The sequence below is a fragment of the Alligator mississippiensis genome, chromosome 1, assembly GCF_030867095.1.
Source record: "Alligator mississippiensis isolate rAllMis1 chromosome 1, rAllMis1, whole genome shotgun sequence".
Lineage (NCBI taxonomy): Eukaryota > Metazoa > Chordata > Crocodylia > Alligatoridae > Alligator > Alligator mississippiensis.
In genome coordinates, this window is record NC_081824.1 from 452709270 (window position 1) to 452725140 (window position 15871).

General features: G+C 48.4%; 1 non-coding gene across 1 annotated transcript; it reads right to left on the bottom strand.

The window, feature by feature from the left end:
- Positions 1-13521: 13521 nt before the first annotated feature.
- Positions 13522-13707, bottom strand: LOC132247973 (U2 spliceosomal RNA). Its single transcript, XR_009459348.1, has one exon. It is a non-coding gene; the product is annotated as a U2 spliceosomal RNA (small nuclear RNA).
- Positions 13708-15871: the final 2164 nt, after the last annotated feature.

The window sequence follows — 15871 nt, forward strand, 5'->3', positions numbered from 1 at the left end:
AGCTTACAGGGGTTACGTGAGCACCAGCTAAGATTTCCAGCTAAGGTCCCATTGGAGAGTAATTTTCTGTGGCAGTTACCACAGGGACAAGGCCTAGGAGTGGTGTGAGGCCAGGCCTTAAGGGAGGAACACTTCCTTCCTGAGTAGTGGAGGAGGCCAGCCAGCAGGCCACAGCCAGAAACCCTGTGACGCTTCACCAGGAAATGTTCTCTAAAGACCCAGCCATCTGGGGGCATCTCGATATGTTGCAGAGGGATCTAATTGTGTCCAAGGGCCCACCACCCAAACCTGCAAGCTTCCCACGTGATTCCTCCAAACAGTCATTCCCTACATCTGTTTTCCGCAAGACTAATAACAAGAGCGTGAAAGTGGACGGGCTCGTGTGAAGCCACAAGCCAGCTGGCCTATTCTGCTTTCCATGCTGTCTCTTCCAAGATCAGAACAAAAAAAATCAAGCCCTGTACCATTGCAGATTCTGCCATGGGGGTGTGAATGATAACTGGAGAAAACTGTATGACAAAATGAAGAGTCACAAGGCCAATTCTGGTCGTGGAAAGATCTTACAAATGCTCTTAGTGGAAAAGGAGCCATTGGTAATACTCTTGAAAAGGGTATACATTCAGAGAAGGAAAAGTGGTGTAAAGTGTTGTGAGGTCTGGTTGACATTATGCTGTTTCTAGCAGAGCGAAATTGGCTGTTCTGAAGATCACATTCTACCCTAGAGCATGTCAACTGAGGCTTGTTCCTTTCTACGGTACAGTTCATCAGTAAATACAATCAAGATCTGAACTGCCACCTCAAAACTATTACGGAGCATTGAATGACTGGGGAGAAAATGCAAGCACACTACATGTCCTGGTGTAGTCAGAACGAGTATTTGGAGGTGTGCGCCAAGAAAGTACTAAATATGATTCTTATGTACACGAAAAAGATGGAACATGGGATGTGCCGCAATGGTTTCTGAAAATGGTGGACTGTGATAAAGAAAGGAGTAGACATCGTGGAGCAGATCAAGAAAGTATTGGTGGAGTGAAAGGTAGAGTTGCAGGACTGTAGAGGCCAAGGGTATGACAATGCTTCAAATAGGTCTGGGAAATACCAGGGCGTGAAAACTAGGATACAGGATGAAAATCCTCAGGCACTGTTTACCCTGCAGTGCACACTCTCTAAACCTATGTGGTACCCAGGCCATGGAGAAGAGCCCTGCATTGAAAATGTATTTCAGAAATGTACAGAGTCTGTACGCTGTATTTTCATACAGTCCTGCAAGATGGAAAATTCTTCAGGAAACTGCAGAACTCTCTCTTCATTGTGTGTCAACAACTCAATGGGGCTCGAGAATCGATGCTGTTCACCCCCTTGTGAAAAATCCTAAAGGGTTGCTGGATTCTCTCTTCAAAATTGAGGAAGAATTGGACTTGACAACAGAAACCCAGGCTGATGTTTCAATGAGATGTTTCAATGAGACTGGATGCAATGCAATGAGAAGGATGCATCGTTCGGACTACAGTGTGGTACAAGTCTATCAATAACCAAAGCAAGCTTGTCCAAGGATCCAAGCTCACCATGGAAAAAGGGGTGCAACATGTCAAGAGCCTCCTGAAAGAAATTCAGTGGTTGAATAATTCCTGACCAAGTCTTCTCACCGAAGTTAAGGTCATCGCTGAGGGGCTAGGTGTCACCACCAAATTCAAGAGAACACACAGAAGAATCCAAAGGATGAAGCCTGTCCACGATGAGCCAGCCAATACAGAACACACAATCTCTTCCCTTGAAGATAGATTCAGGGTTGAAGTGTTCATCACAGCCATGGATATGCTCCTCTCTGATCTCTGAAGCCTAGCTGAGACCATGAAGAAACTCTCAAGCTTGTTCTTACCCATACTTGACCCACCAGCTGTTGCAGAGGATGAAGAAATTACAAAGTTTGCAGCGTGCCTGTCCACCACATACCCAAGAGATGTGAACAAGGATGAGTTGCAAGAAGAACTTTGCCTGTTTTACAAAATCAGAAAAGACTCATATTTGTGCACCTCTGGAGGAGCCATGGGCACTGCACTTGAGTTTTGCCACTGGATTTATGGCAAAGATCTAGAATCTGTGTTCCCTCAAATATGCATTTGCTTGAAAATGCTCACTGCTATCTCTAGTGGGTTATGGAATAGAGAAAATCCCACACAACTTACTGATTAGTTTGATGCACTGGCTGGGGGAGTAGTTGGTTAATTGCACGATTTCACAATGATTACACACTTAATTCATACAACACAATTTTATTTCAAATTTCTTTGCTACACATATAACACTGCTTAGCTTTAAGAAATACCACAAACATTAAAAACACAATAACTACAGATATCAGAAACAATGCTCCAAATGCACTTCCTTCCCAAACAATGCTATAAGAATTAGTATTACAAAAACAACTACAATTACAACTAAAAGTTAAATTTGAATCAATACTATTATTTGCATAATATACTTACCATCCTAGAATTCCAAGAAGCCAAACACCTAAATATGGCTTCATTCCTCAGTAGTACAATTTAATGGGTTGGCCTCAGTAGTACGGTTCAATGGGCTCACCTCAGGATTACAATTCAATGGGCTGGCCTCAATACTGATAGGACTAAGTCCCCTTCCTTCAATCCCTTTCGGGCGCTCTGCGGCTTCAGCGTGAACTAAGAGATTTGTGTTCACAGAGAGGGTGGTTCAGGTGATCGGTCTGATCCGGCCTACACTTGCGATTCTTCCTTCGTCGTTCTGCAAGTGAGGTCACCTCCAAATTGGGACAGTAGGTTACAGTTTGTATTGAGTGAGTTGCCGTCTTGGGCCCCTCCTACCCAAACCTGTCACTACTCCCAAATTTGGGCTCAGATCTTTCTTAACAGATTCTTTTGCTTGGTAATTAGTTTCTTTTGTTGACCATTTTAATTACTTTGAGGAATTTCCTTTCTTTCCAATTTTTTAAAAGGCTCCTAGGGTTTGATCTCTCAGAATGTGGGATGTTTGCTTAAGGGTCATTTTTATGTTCACTTTGTTAAAGGCCTCTAAAGATAAAATTCAAGAGTTAAGACTTTGAGCAAAGTCAGGACCTTCTGCACGTAGACCAAAACAATGGCCTAGATAAGAAGATAAATCTTGTCGTCTTCCTGAACTGGCTAATGGGCAACTATTACAAACATTCAAACTATTTCATTCAATATGACAACTGCCTTGCCAGTCTCTGTTGCATCTGGGGAACACACTTCTAGTAAGCTTAAGATTATTAAGAACTACCTGCACTCAGTGACTGGGGAGGATAGGCTGAACCATTTGATCATTATGACAGGGTGCCTGAACCACTCTGCCACCGGCAGGAGGAGAGACAAACAAGAGAGAAAGACTTACCTCGAGGAGCAGGAGTAGCCGTGGCAAACCCAGAGACGCAAAACGCCACACTCAAAATGACCGGAGGAGTCAGCTGGGGCCGTGGCAGATCAAAGGCTGCCCTAGCAAACCCAGCCTCTGGGATTCAAGCCTGGGAAGAGCAAAATGATGTGGGAAAAGAAAAAGGAAAAAAAAGGAAACCACACCAGAGAGGAAAAGCAGGAACAGCTGGGTCAGATGGGTAGCGAATAGGAAGCTGCCACAGCAGACGCAACTGGAAAAAGGAAGATTTAAGGGATGCTGAGGGAGGGTCCAGGGGTTGGAGGAAACAAGGGAACAGAGAGGAGAAGAACAGGAGATCAGTGAGCAGATGAAGAGAAAAGACTGACCCAGAAGCTAAAGTGAGACCCCAACTCGCAACTTACCTGGCAAGAGCCAGTGAGAAAGTTGATCCAACAAAGAGGCTCGATTAGCTGTTAAGTCCAGTACCGGGGGGTGGAGAGAACCACTCCGGTGACCTAAGGGGAAGAAGAAAACATAGGCAGAATTACTCTCCAAAGGTGGGGGACAAGAGAGTGGGCCCAGTCGCAGGAGGGTGACGGGGGAACCAGAAGAGAGAAAGATAGCTGACTTGGGCCCCGTGCGGGGAAGAAAGGGGCAAGCAGCCACTTAGAAATGGGCCCTAGCCAAAGGTGCTTCAAACGAAGGAAGGAATATTGACCTCAGGGGCAAATAACAATGCCCAGAACATCAGGTGTTGTGAGGACAGGGGATGGGGATGGCAGAGCCCTGCGAAGAGCCGCTGATACCCTGAGTCTATAACCATTCTCACTTGTCTCCCAGGAGTGTCTAGACGTATCTCTCATAACATCGAAGGCATGGCAGGTGGTCTACAACAACGAGACACTACTATTCCAGTCGAAAGGCAACGTGACTCTGGGCAACACAACATTGACCCCCTTACAGTGGTGCATTGGCCAGGAAACAGAAGAGACCCGACATAACTGTAAGTCTTGACTAACCCAGCCCTGAGAGATGGAGGACCCCTCCACCCAGCTACAGGATACCGGTCCCGCGAGACTGGCAACAAGCCCACGAAATGAGGGTTCGGATTATGCAGGCTCAACAGGTACAGCTGAAGGAGCTGATTTGGGTTTGGGCCCAAGAAGCGGATGCACGGATAGCTGCGCTTACCCGACAGCAGGACTTGAATGAAAAGATACAGGCCCAACAGGCTGCAGTGTTAGGAGCCTCTGAGAAGTTCAGGATCCCCAAGATGACCATCAAAGACAATGTGGAGGCCTACCTGGAAGCGTTTGAATGAACAGTGATCACAGCATGCTGGGCCATTGGGCCCCAGGGTGGATATTTAATTTGTTATGGGCCACCGAAACGCTGCACCCGATGTGGGCTGGAAGGGCACCTGGCTGCATTTTGCAGTCTCACCATTTATTACAGGTGCAGTGGTAATGGGCACAGAGCAGCTGTGTGTAAGGAGAAATTACAATGTGACCTTTATGTGGTGGGAGTGGGCGGTAGGACATGTTTGTAGACAGTATCCAAAGTCACATGTGAATCGTGCTAGAGAACCTGCAGAAGAGGGAGAGAGGAGTGAAGAGGACGAAGAGACCAGGGGCAGTGGGTCGGAGCTGGGCATTTTTACTGTTGAAGAAACACCCAAGGCTGGAACCCAGCAGGACTCCATCACTGAGGCAGCGAAACTGCTAACTGAATCAGAAAAGGATGACCAGATGGAGGAAGTTTTGCAAAATGTTGACCATGCTGAGTTTGCTGGGGAGTAGAAATGGGGTTGTATGAAGGAAAGGGAGGAACAAAAGAGATGTTTGAAGGGTGAGGGAGAGGGATGTGGAGGGACAACATATGGAATTGGATACAGCTGCTGAAAAGGGAAAAGGAAATGGGTTGCAGAAAAAAAAGAAAACATAGAGTGGGACCCTGAAGCAAAAGCCAGTCAACCGCCAGGCCAGGGCCAGGGCTGTTGGCTGTACTACTGACAAGGTGGGGTGAGCAACAACAGAAAAGGGCTGCATTCTACAGCGGTCCCTGCCCCTGAGGTTAAAGGAGCAAATTATGGGCAGGAGTAGGTTATAAAACCATTACACAGCCTGGTTCCCCTTGCTCTGACCAGAAGCCTCTGTGCCATTATAGTGGGGACCCCTGTGCTTTGCACAGTGGATGGCTGCAGAAGGTCCTTGTGCTCCACAAGATAAGCAAAGGGTAGTTGCCCACCATGAGTTATTCTACCTCGGACAGATGGGGCTCTCCATCTCAGGATCTGTTGCTCTTTCTGCTCTTCCTGGGGCACCAGGGGACCTAGGATTATGGTGTGGGGTCCCTTCTGCCAGGCCATCTTTTCCAGACACCATTCTGAAAGGCAGTGGTTGATCCACACAGAGCTCACTCAAAGTCCCCAAGCAACCATGGGATGCAACCAGCACATGTTCAATCCTTTAGCTGAAGATTTTAGAGGACTATTTCTGCAGACCTGAACTTCAGGGGGTGGACAGGCACTCCTGCTACATATATGGGACTTGGCTTTCAAAATACCCATCCAAGCCTTTCAGAAAAGGACTGAAGGCCTCTAGGAGCAGGGAAGTCCAGGTCCATACTCCCCACTGCAAGCAGGCTAAAGATTAAGCCCCATTGTGGCCTGGTCTGAGAGACCAGCGAGGGGACACAGTGAAAACAGCAGGCAACACTGATTCAGGAATGTCAAAAGGCTTCTTTGCATCCTGCTCAAGTACTGTGGGAGTGGGACTTTGGCCTCAGCTGGGGCCCTGCTGCCAAAAGCAAGTTCTGCTGCTGCCTGACAGCTCATCTTTGGGGAAGGTCTTGCCCAGCCTTGCCCTGTGCCTCTTCCAGGCAGGCAAATAGGTCCCGTTTTTCCTCTTCAGGTATTCAGTCAGGGCCCGGAGCTGCTGAACTGCCTGTTGGAGATGGGCAATTGTTTCCTAGTTTTCAGGGGCTCCAGGGAGCTTTTGGTAATTCTCAGACAGAGTGGAGTTTGTAGTTGCACTTCAGGGCCTGCCCCACAGCTCCAAAAGGATTAAACTGTCAGGGACTAAAGCATTGGTGGTCTGACCTAGTGATTAAACACTTGGAGGATATGGGCAGTCCAAAGTGGTTTCTTAGGAACTGGGGGTACAGAGGGGTCTGGCACTGGAACCGGGAGCTGCAGTCAAGATGGAACGGGGCTAAACGCTGCAGCCACAGACATGGTACTCCTTCTACCAGGATACATGCAGATTAGTCCAGTTAGCAGGAATCCTGCCTAAAATCCCCAGCATAATGTTTTCCTGCATCCATCTTGCACAGTGATCCATGTGTGTGAGCCAAGGCCGAGGTACGTCTCACTACCCTCCAGCTAGCTTCTGGGCTCACCCTAGATCATGATACTGGGGGCCACAGAAGCTTCCCTTTCCAGAGATGAGGTAGTGAGGTGCGCTGGACTGCATCGAAATAAGACCTCTGTCCAGTCAGCTGCTTCATTGCTTTTGTCCCGCACCTTCAGGAGGTCATCAAGTCTTCCTCAGGGTCCAAGACATTTACATTCATCCAGGGCCCCTGGCTACCATTCTGATGGCAGGACTTAGGAGGCAGCCTTGTTTCAAGTTAGTACAGTCTGCCTTGTGCTCTTGTGGGATGCTGGACACACGCTGGAGTAAGCATGTGTTGTCTTGCTTTTGGCATGCGACAATAAGGCATCAGGCTGAAGATGCGTCACCTGCTTCTTTTCTCAACTGGGCAAGGATAATTAAGGGAACTGTGACTGTACCTAAGTCTTTGTCCAAGCCTGCAAAAGAAGTCCTGATCCCTGAAGGGCTGCAGGCTCATCTCTTCACAGCCTGACAAGTCCCAAGGTTTGGGGAACAGGTGGTTGGCCCACTGCTGGAGAGAAGAGCAGTGCCATGGGACTCTGGTCTGTTGTTACAAAGGCACCTGGGCTGGCTGTCCATCTTCCACTGCCTTAGTCGAGCAACAGCTGACAGGTCTTTGGTAAATCTGTTCACAGAAGTTTCAAACTTCCAGAAGGCTGCTGACTTCCCAGGTCTCGTCACCCAGCTTGCCAAGCCTTTTCTGGGTCTCTCACTTCAGAACTGCAGCTTGAAGTCGGGCCTGAAGCTGTGGAGAGAGAGACAAGTGTGTCAGTAGAGTCAAGACTGTAGTTAAAGCCTTATGAATGCAAAAGATGAAGGAACTTTATGCCCATGAAGCTAAATAAGCTACAAGTTTTAGTGCCCACCGTAAGTGGGACTCACTTCACTGGCGATGGACAGAAGCTGTCAAGTCTGTTCTGTACCCAAGATCTGAATCATCCGAGCTTGCAGGGCGATGCCCAGGCTTTCAGTACAGGAACAATACACATGCAAGTGCCAGTTCAGATCTGAAGTTCCCTAAACATAGGATTTCTGTTTTGGTCATCATAGCACCAGTATAGGTGCATATTTTAGATTCAATACATTATAGTAGATATATTAACATATTACAGAAAACATCAAATCTTTCTTCAAAGAGTGCATGTATACCTCCCCCCACGCCCTCAATAAAGATAGAGAGAAACAAAGCATCAGGTGTTTGTACAGTTTTGCACATGAACCAAAACTAGCTGCTCCTGGACAACTAACTGAATGTTTTACTGTTTTTAGTCTGGGCCAAATCAACCAGTCCTTCTGCTCCAGGTCAGCAAGGCAGCACACCAGGAGAATGGAGGGCCCTGTACTGGTATCACAGGGCAGGACTGTTCCAAACAGCACTATGAGGAAAGGCCATTTTGCTACAGCAAGTGCTTTGCTTGTTCTCAGTCTCTTGAACTGGTCTGGGGAGCTCAGTGCAGCGATTCTCCACCAGGGAGCTAGCATCCTGGGGTGCCTTGAGAGCCTTTCACAGGCGTCACAGGGGACCTCACCAGGTCACACTGTTAAAAGTGCAAACATGACTCATGAGATAAACCCAGAGATTTCAAACAGGAGCACACAATAGCAAAAACATCCTTACTTCTTGCAGTCTTTCATAGGGCTTTGCAACAGAAAGCCGGCTTTATTGTTTTTCCAAACTTGAAAAACAGTATTAAAAAAGCTGACATTTACTGAGACGTACCTCGTGTCTGAAGAGGTGGAGAATCACAGTTCTGGCATCTCAGGGGCAGCAGTTACAATTTTGGGGGCACCAAAATGAAGAATGGTGAAGTATGATCCACATAAGTTCAGGAGGCGCAGCGAATCCTGCTGCATCCCCATCGTGTCCTTTGTCTCATTCGCATTCAAATATTGGCCGCCTCCTACACAGGGAACACGCAGGTTCATTTGGCGGTAGGGCTGATTCTACTGACTTCGCTAGAAAACTGTCGCCCCATCCACTCGTCTGCCCCATTCCCCGAGATCGAAGACCAGGGATGAGAACGTGTTGGGTGAAAATTTAGCAGGGTCCAGGATTCCAGAGCTGCCCCCGGCTGCCTGCAACCCCCGTATCTCGCATGCAGGGCCAGCCACCTTTACAGCGTGTGGAGACAGTATAAAATAGGAGGAATTCGAGCAGGTATTTCAGGGCACCTAATAAAGTACACTTCTGATTTAAAAAGAGCTGCTGGGTACATGGTTTCACTGGGCCCCAGGGGCAGTTGTAAGATTTGTAAAGGTGGCAGGGGAGGGGGAGGAGGGGCAGTTAAGCTGTGTGGTGCATCATTCAATAACACAGTGAATATTTTTCCACCAATGATAAAGGAACTAGATGCCTTACAAATTCAGTTTCTAATCCAAGCAGAGAAAGAAATCTAGACCTTGGGGGGTCACTGCCACGTCCAGGGGGGGCAGGGGCACATAATGCTAGGGAGGTATAGCTGTTACCTTCCCACCCCAGCCTGGCTGCAGACAGAGCTGCTGCTCCCAGCACTCCCACATGGGCATCCCTCAGACCCTCTGCAGGGCCCCCAGTGCCTCTCTCTGCCCCGATACGCTGCCCCTGCCATCTCAAGTGCCCCTTTCTTCCACCCACCAGCCCCTCACATCCCTCCAAGTCCTGCCCTGCCTCCTCACTAGCCCATAAATCCACTGCTTCCTGCATAGATGCACCCCCTCATGCCCCAGCTCTCCTGACTCCTCACTGCCCACCCCCCTCCCCTGGGCCCATCCCAGCACCTCCAAGCATTCAAACCTCACTGCGGCTCCTCACATGTCCAGCCTCCTTCCTTCCCCACAACCCCTTTTCTTCCCAACTTTTCATCCGCCCAGACTCCGGCTGCACCCCGGCCCCCAGCCACCCCCACACCTCCCTGCACCTGCAGTGCTCCAACAATGGGGTCCTCGCCAAAAGCCCCGTGGAACTTGTGAAGGCCCCCACCCCCAGACCCTTTCCCTCTGGGACACTGACCATGGGGCACGTGGGAACAGGGCTCCAGCTGCTTCCCCCCAACCGCACCCCCTCCTCACGCCAGGCCAACTGGCCTCTGCCTTCCACAGACAGAGACTAAGATATGGCAGCATCTCTATTTGGGGAATCAAATCCACGCACCCACATCTGCTCAAAATACCACCTTTCCCTTCTATATTGCAGGTGGAGGGCAAGGCGGAGGGGGTGGGTCGGGAGCAGGTGTGCATCTGGTGGGGTGTGCGGGAAGGTGCAGGGGGGGTTAGGGTTAGTGGTGTGCAGGGCCCTGGATCTTCACTCCTGGCACAGCGCAGCCCACAATCTTGCCCACACGTGGCAGCAGCAATCTGCCCCCTGGACCCACAGCGCACAGTCCTGTGCCCCTGCAGCGAGCGGCACCAGCACCCCTGTGCTCCCGTCCCTTCCTCCAGCTGAAGCCCCTGCCCCAGCCGCGGGCCCTCACCTACATTCCCACTCGTGGGCAGGGAGAAGCTGCGTGGTGCCAGGAAGGAGCCCCATTGAGGAAGAGGCTTCTTGTTCCTGCAGCTGCCTGGCTCCAGGCTGGGGCTGGTCAACCCAGGCTGGGGGGCCGAGGCTGAATTACGGAAAGCACAGAATACAGCAGGTTTTGTTTGGTTTTCCAGGGCTGATAGACGGTTCTCCTTCTCCACATGTATTTTCGAGCCCTAATCTTGCTGACCTTAATCCAGCCTTGCAAAGCGATCAGGAACATTTTCCAGTGCAGGGTAAAAGATTCAGTCTCTCACCCTCATCTTCACATTGAATCCACACAACCCAAAGGTAGTAGGACAAAGAGGTAGGCAGGGTTTTGCAAGGATGCATGAGCATGAGTGAGCAAAACCCCAGGGGCTTGCTGCCCAGTCAAAGCAAAGCAAAGCAAGCAAAAAAGGTATGGGGGGCAGGGTGGAGGGGGAGTTCGTGAGGAAATGGCTGCCCACTTGTAGTGCGCAGGTTTGTTATTACCCTGAAATAGAATAGTTTTTTGATAGCATACTGTTAGGTTAACAATAATTTGGATTATTAAGAAGTATTAGCTTTACAGCTGAATACAAGGCATGACCTGTGGCCTAGCAGTGCAGCTGACCACAAGGCAGAATGATAGCTAAGCCTTTGCTTGTGTCAAGTAATCATTTTAACTGTATTAAGCATTTTCTGAGTTAAAAAGTGGATCTGTGTCTGTGTGCTGAAAAATCAGCTACAGCAAGAAGCAAGATAAGACAGGGAAGCCATTGTTCTGGGTGCAGTGGTTGTGTCCTTGAGAAGTATCTACTACTGTGTAAGGTTTTGCTAACATATTATAATGTTACTGTTAATTAACATTTAGCTTTTAAAAAGTGCTAGTTCAGCTTAATAGAAATATGCTGTTACAAAGGTTTGTAAAGCACCGCCCAAGTAATGCTTTTGTTAACCCTGTAAGTCTTGCCTTATTGTAAGAAGTACAAAAGATCGCCTCACCCTTGAGGGGGGGCCATTTTGCCTTTTGCTGGTTTTATGGTCTTTGCTCGAGCAAATAAACAGCTGTCTTTCTTTACCCGCATTGTCTGTCTATCAAATTACAGCTAGACAACGAAACTTAGGGAGGTTTCTCCCACCACACGCCCAACTCAGTTTTAAGCACTCAAGCTCAGTGGGCTTCTGAGTTTGGCTGCTTTCTAGCTAATCATGCAGCTGAACCTAACCACACAAAAGGAGGCTTGGTCTTCCTTCCAGTGGGATGGAACAAGCAAGGGGTGCACATCTGTCTGACACCCTTTAGGTTGCATTACCCAAGAAAGCTCTTTGCATTCAAGACCATGGCTTTCAGAAACTTGCAGCCCAGCTAAATAGCCTTACTCTTCCAGCCTCCACTAGCATAGATCTCTGAAGTGAGATCTGCTCCCAACAGATTGTCCCCCACTCCTCCCCTGCCTGGCACAGAGGCAAGAGAAAGGTCCATGCTGGTAGTTCAGTGGTCATTAGTAACCTGCTGAGCTAGTACCAGAGATGAGCACTGCAGACAGCTTGACATTGGTTAACACTTGCCTTCTGTTTTTAAGTGGCATTTAGAGATTCAAAAGCTTTAGGGGATACAAGACAGCCCTAACTCCAGAGAAGGGGGAAAGCCCTAAACAAGTGAAACCAAAACCACAGAGCACACCAGCAAGCAGCACCTCCCCTCCCACCCCAAACACACAGCTCTAGGTCATCTCAGGCTTTCATGCAAGCTGCATGCTTTCGTGCTTAAGTTCTTCTGCCCTTGCTTGATTTAAACCAGGAGCAAAGCACTTCATCTAGACATACCACATGACAAGTTTTGGAGCCCTGTTGCAGGGACTTTTGTAATAACGCTGTCTTGCTGAGAAACCCCATGCCTTTTAACCCTGACTTTCAAAAGAGTCTTAGTCCCTACTTGCCCAGCAGTAGACGAGTTGTTTCCAACCTGTGAAGTAGCCAGCCATGCTTCACAGGGGGTACCCAGCTTCACATTTCCTGAAGTTGATGCTTCTAAGGTACGGGGGGAAAAAAATTATACCACGACAGCTTTTTGGGCCATGTTGCCCTGCTTTGTTCCATTCTAGTTCCCAGGTGTGATTGAGAGATTGGTTATGAAGTGATAAGTTAGTAACAAGTGTCATAATGATAGTTGCTTATTACTTTACCTTAGGAGTACACTCAGGACTGCCCAGCATGACAGGGAGCAAGTAAGCTAGAGCCCTTGCAGAGTTTTAAGACCAGAGTAGTCATAAGCAGAGGATTCAAACTTGAGGTGCTGCTTGGACTGGAAGCTTTCAATCTACCCACTCAACTGCAGCAGCACCTGGTGGAAAACTACTGCAGGATCACAATCAATAATAGGAATGGCTATAATTGGTCACACACACCGCAAACAGGTAGACAGTTTCAAGCGCCATATGAACCACAAGCATCGAGGTGTACAAGCCAGTTGACAGTGGGCTAAACCTCCTGGAACAGTTCAGCAGTTCACCAAGATAAGGTGATACAATTTTGAACCCGTTCAGCGTTTGGGCTGACACTAAGCTTTCCGGATTGGTCCTCTGAGCATCCCACACTGTACAATGCTTAAGCCCCCATTTGCTGTCCTCTAGCTCTGAATAGTATCTAGCTACTCAGGAAAGGGTCAGTGCTCAGGTGTGTCTAGTACACCTTCCAGCCATGCATCTCAACTCACCTTCAAAAGCTCAGGAATTAAGCCTCTCAGGCCAGCTGTGTTGGGTATGTATTAGCATAAAGAGCAAAGGGAGAGACAGAAAATTCAAAGTTGACTTAGCAAACACAGGACATCTGCACAGAGCAAAGGATTTAGTTCAGCTGCTGAGGCTTACAACACCAAGTTACGCTGGAAGAGTGCTTTAACCAATTCTGACACCTTCTCCATTAGACCAAGTTGAAAACCATCCACTGATACCGTACTGCCCCACCAGCTGCTGGGACACAACAGGGACATAGCAGGCCCCTACCCAGCTCCATGGACTTGGCCACTAGACCTGCTTGCCTGCCACCTGCACAGCCTGCCTGCAGGTGGGCCTTCCTCCCCCAGGTGGGCCTGCCTGCCATGGGTGGCTGTGAGCCCTGGCCTCCAAACACATGAGCAAGCCTGCTGGCCCCACTGCCTGGTGGGCAGGCACACGCACATGTTGGCTGGGGCTGTCCCATCTTTTCATAGGGCCTGCTTATTGGGCAGCCAGGAGTCAGGGCTCAGGCTCCCCTAACTGGGCCCATCATGGTCCAACTCTTTCTGGGGTTGGCTGCTACTACTGCTTTTGGAGCTGGGTGCTATACTGGGCTGATGAGTGGAGTGGCAGGAACAAGCTCCAAGGCCCTGTCCCGGTGCCAAAAATATGTTTAATGCATTAGACCTCACATGGAGGACATATCAATGATTAAACTGAGAAGAACAGATTTATTTATTTATTTTTTAACAGCAAAATGTACTCATTACAAAACATAAAACCAACAACATGACATACCATCAATATTATACACAAACCCACATATAGCCAACTCAAATACCATTGTCTTGCTTCACACGTATCCGCAGTCCCACAGCTCCAACACAGATTTGCATCACACGATATCTACATACATACACAAACACAACATTTTCAGTTGAATTAGCAACACATAGCATTATTACATAGCCATATATTTAAACCAAACCGACTCCAAATGGTATCACACACCATTAATATTTTGCCCTCACACATACAAAACCACTCCAAATGACATTACAAAATATCCATATGAACCCATCCAATCATAAAGGACCTCAACTAAATGTTTTTTAAATCCATATGCATCCTCTTTACCCATGTTCTTCGCTGTCATTTCCAAACCCCACCCTTCTGTCATATAACAACTTATTCCCACAATGAAGCCACTTTGATCCCACTTACATCATCCCAAAACATGCATTATAACTTCAAAACTGATGTTACAATCTATTGTGTGACAGCACAGTCAACACAGCAGTATCAATTCCCTTTTCACTTAAAGAGATGCTGCCTCTTTCTTCTTCCGTTCCACTTGCTTCTCCCTTCCTCCCTCCTTCATGTAAAAATCACAATTCATACAGCACCAGCTGTAAGCAGTCCTGTATCCGGTGCCATAGGAGGTGGTAAAGGGGGCGAGCAGCGTGACCACCCCGGGCCCCCAAGCAAAGGGGGCACCAACAGGTGCTGCCCAGCTGGGTCAGGACAGGGGATGGAGCCACAAGCAACTCATTTGGGGAGCGTGGGGACAGGGGAAGAGAGGCTCCCACCACTGTGTGCACTCTGGGAAGCATGGTGGGGTGTATGCCCCCCAGATCTGTGCACAGGGCTAGGGTGGGCTGCCACTGCAGGCTTTGCCCCAGGTGCCAAACTTCTGTGCTTCGGCACTGCCTGTATCAGTCCCTTAAGAACCAGCAGGTTCCTTACTTTCCATATTGCTACCTTTATACAAGTTATCCAAACCCTCACCCTCCACTCTTCTGGTCCTTTTTTAACTAATCCATACATCACTATCTCATAAGTTACTATTCAGACTCATTTTCATGACTTGCAGAAACCTCTGCACACCCTGCACACTTCTCTTGTGAACGAACACTCCCACAGTGCACGCACCGCCGATTCTTCTCCATTGCTGCTTTCCCTCCGGCATTTTGCCAACTTCAACAGTCCCGTCTATGCTATATAGCCTTACCTGGCAGGATCTGCCTTACAGCCTTCCACATAGTATCTGCGTGCTCTCTTTTCAAGTTCTCATCTGTTGTCTCCTTCACACTTCCCTTGTCTGCTCATCTGTCAAACCCCTCACATCTCTTCCTCTATCCCTCCTTCTAATCACCTTTAACTTTTTTTTCTGTTCTTCCAACCCTTCTAGCCCCAGCTCCTCTAGCTATTCTGCTCTTATGACATTCTCCAACCTCCCGTAGCGGAGCCATGGCTTCCATACCCACAGCTTCTTCTAGCTCCCGCCATACAGACCCAGTCTCTGTAACATCCTTCCCACCTAGAACCTGCAAACGTCTGCCCTATTGCCTTCCCCCTTCATCACCTCCCTTGCAACCATTCTTGCATAATGAACACAAATAAATACCCCCAAATATGGCAGCTTGCACCATCCCAGATATTTTGCTTTATACACTGTTTTCTCACCACCTTTTCTGTTTTACTCTACCAAAAATAATGCAGATCTGCTGCTGCACCCTCCTAACCTGCTTCCAGGATGGCAGATACATTTTCAGAAGCCCTGCCTCCTTAATGGGCATCACCTTTCCCCAAAATAACATCCCCTAGTGGATCTTTGCTCCTACACCAGCTGCTGCAGGAGTTGTGCTTAGGCCAGGCCATACATATGCTAAGCTACAGTTAATCTAAGACACCAAAAAGGAGCCTGGGAGTAGCAGGTATTACAGACTGCTGAATGGCCTGGTGCACAAGTTGCAACAGCATTGATTCAAAGGAGAGGGAAGCAAAAAACAGTAGCTGAACAAATTGAGAAGAAGATAAGGAATTTGAAAGAGAAGCATGTAGCAGGTGTCCCAACTTGGCACAGAAGTGAGTTGCAGGTGTGTTCATACCTGGCAAAGAGACAAGTGAAAAGGGGCAGGTAGAGA